This window comes from Amphiprion ocellaris, chromosome 16 (genome assembly GCF_022539595.1).
Source record: "Amphiprion ocellaris isolate individual 3 ecotype Okinawa chromosome 16, ASM2253959v1, whole genome shotgun sequence".
Classification (NCBI taxonomy): domain Eukaryota; kingdom Metazoa; phylum Chordata; class Actinopteri; family Pomacentridae; genus Amphiprion; species Amphiprion ocellaris.
This window is the reverse complement of record NC_072781.1, coordinates 25,920,085-25,923,585: the sequence shown is the minus strand read 5'-3', so window position 1 is coordinate 25,923,585 and position 3,501 is coordinate 25,920,085.

The following is a 3,501-nucleotide window of genomic DNA, read 5'->3' as shown; positions in this document are numbered from 1 at the left end:
TGTAACACACATTACATGACCATAGACAAGGAAGGAAGGAAGGAAGGAAGCAAGCATTCTAATATTACAGACTCCCCCACCCCCACATTCATCATAGCATGAATGAAAACACGCTGTGCTTCTTGCAGTTTCTGTCTAAACAGTCTCAGTGTTCCTTCCTTGGTGCTGGAAAACCCAGGAAATAGGCTGCTTAGCTCAGTCACACCAAGCAACTTAAAGATGATGCAGCAGCACATTTGTTGCTGCTTTTAGACGCAACTAAATCCTGCAGCAGTTTATGTGAAAAGAAGGCGTTCAGCAAATTTCCTGCCATATCTGTGCCAGAAGAGAAAAAAAATGTGCATTTAGGTTGGAATGTGTTTTTTCTCAGCAATACTCCTGTTTGGGAACATTAACAACATTATTGCCCCTCCAACAATTAATGCTGGAATGGTTTGGTTATGCTAAAATGCTGCCCATTGGTTGAGTCACCCCAACAAAAGTAACTTTTTTACTTCTGCCTTACCATGTGCATAGTTGTATGGTGTTTGTTCTCATTCATGATTTATGCTTCAGCAGACTGCTGAAGACTGTTGCTGAAATGGAGCTAGTGGTGACTGTCAACGCTGTCTGTGCACCCTTATTTAAATATAAGTTTTCAATGCTGTGAGTGAAATAAATTTCATTCTTTTCAACTCCCCTGCATTAAGGGGGGAAATAGGAGCAGGAAACAGGTTGTATTTGTAGGGCAGCAGTGGCTCAGGTTGTAGAGCTGGTTGTTCACTAATCACAGGATTTGATCTCTGGTATTTCTACATGACAGTGTTTCACAGTGCATCTGCTGCCATTGATGTGTGACTGAGGGAAAGACGCAAAACATCATTACAGACTTGTAGACAATGGTCAAGAGCACTATGTGAGTTCAATCCATTTATGCTATTTCAAACCAATCTAGTTGGCTTGATGCCACTACTCCACAGGGGTCGGGAGACCATCAGGGGTCAGGAAATAAATCTAAATGGTCATGAGAAAACTGATTAAACTGATTTCTGAATTAAATTCATCTACAAACAACAACAAGAATTACAACAGAACAACAAACATCGAAACAGCTGAGACAAACTATGAACATGCAGCTGACATTTGCTAATGTAACGCTGCAAGTGTAATGTGGATGTAATGTTAGTTACTTTAGTCAGATATGTTTAATGACTGTCAGAAGGAATGAGTCAGTTCCAGGATTAGTGACAGGCCTAAATCATCCTCTAGATGTTTTGAATGAGCTGCTGCTCTTCAGTGGACAGAACATGTTGTAGAGGTAATAATGCTCATACATTATCACAGAAGAGCATAACAGAGAGAGCACTTCTGTTCAGAGTTTGGAGATGACAGACTTGCATGAACCCCTGGTCACTAACACCGGTAAACATTGTAACCATACACAAACATGGTGACAGCTGTCACCTCAAAATACGTAGAGGATATAAATATTAAAAACTCAAAATGAGACTAAAACATCACTAAGGGATACTAAAATGCTTTAAGTTTTTGTGTCACATTTTATTAAAACATATTTTTTTGTCAAAGGATAAAAGTAACTCAACATCAAGTCCAGAATGAATACTGCAGAACAGGGAAGGAAACATGTTTCTGCTACGCAAAGTCATGTTTATATTTTCATAGTTTTTACATTATTGAATAACTGTATAACTTGATCTATTCAGGCTGAAAAAATTAAACAGGTAAAACCAGGAAAAACATCACTTTTTGGTTATACTGTTTAAAGTTCATAGACGTGACAAGTGGTCACAAGTTGACTTTGCTTCATCATATGAGTGACAATGGCCAAAAACACTGAGAATCTGAACATGAGAAGTATGCTTTAAAGTACTGCAACTTGTAGTGACATGGTGTAAGACCTACATGTTATGAAAAATAAATCAGATAGCCAGCTTCTCAATGTATTTAAAATGTGGACATGATTAGAGACTAAGTGTAAAGCTGACCTCTGAGTTCCAGGAAGTGTAAACATCCTACACTCTCGGCATCCCCCCCCTGGTGGCCGGGAGTGGGACTGTTTGCACTGCTTGGCTCAGCATCTCAACCAGCAGCGAAGGAAAGTTGCAGCAGATGTTTGTGTGATTACCTACGTTCATACATAATCGAATTTATCCTGCACATGTCCTCTCTGTTTTACATAAACTCTACAACCAACTAGAGTTTTTTCTACACTTCATATTACATGAACTGTGTTAAATTGGTCCTAAAGTTCTAAAAAGATTCTAATGTCTTCAGCTGTGTTACCTGATCTCACTGCAGTTAAATGCACCATATTTAGAACTAAATTCTTTTGTTTAAAGCTCTAAAAATGTTTTTCTGTCAGGCCACAGCTTTACTACACTACCCTCAGTTGCTTTCGTATCACATTTTTTCCATTTGTGAAATAGTGCCATTTTCTCTGCGCCATTAAAAGGGAGATCAGCAGTATTAAATTTAACTTGATGTAAGCGGTCGGCAGTTTCTGTAAATAAAAAGCTATTAAAGTTTCAGCTAAAGGATTTGTGGAATTCCTCTGACATCCTCAGTTGGACTGCTGGGAATGCTTCCCTTTCGGGACAGGAAACAGGGAGCGGCTGATCTCTGATTGGCCGGTTTCCCTGACCCAGCGACCTCGGTCATGGCTGTCCCACCGGGGCTGGACACACAGTCACACACTTCAGAGAGTGGTGGTCCAGAGAAAGGAATGAGTGGAGGAAATGGGTAGAATAATGACAGAGAATAAGCTCATCATTTTGTTTTTTTTCTTTTGACAAAAACAACTGTCATGAAAGTGCATTGATGTGTTTTCTTCTAAATGCTAAAAAAATACCAATAAAGTGTAAACATTAGCATCAGGGGTTCTTTGTGTCATTATATTGTAACCTGTGTGTGTGTGCGTGCGTGCGTGCGTGCATGTGTGTGTTTTTGTGTAGGTTTTATCATGAGTTCAGTTACAGTAGGAGGAAAGACGTATAGAGGAAGCAGAATCAGTGGGTGTAGTCAGTATGTGCAGCAAATCTGTTCTCGAACTTAAAATACACATTTCTATATACATATATGTATCTTGTATAAACACATAGGGTGGGAAGATGTCGCTACTTAAAGGGGAATGACTGCCACTACACATGAAAATTCAAATAGAAAAATTCAGTCTGTCGGAAATCCAAGTATCAATACAGCCTTAAATTATAAGCAGGTTTTTCCTGCGTAGGGAATTTTTGGCACGTCCCAACTAAGTCTAATTTAGCCTGTGTCAAAGGACAAACCTGAAGTCATCAGCTACAAGTTTGGGTCTTAGATGCAGCTGGGTGTTACAACAAGACAATGACCTCAAACACACATGAAATGTGGTAAAGAAACAGCTCAATCAGGCTAGAATTATGTCTTAAACCCCATCAAGAACCTGTGAACTGTGATGAAGAAACAACTCAAAAAGCCAACAAATTTAGTTGATCTGCACCAATTAGTTAAAGTTGAGTGGTC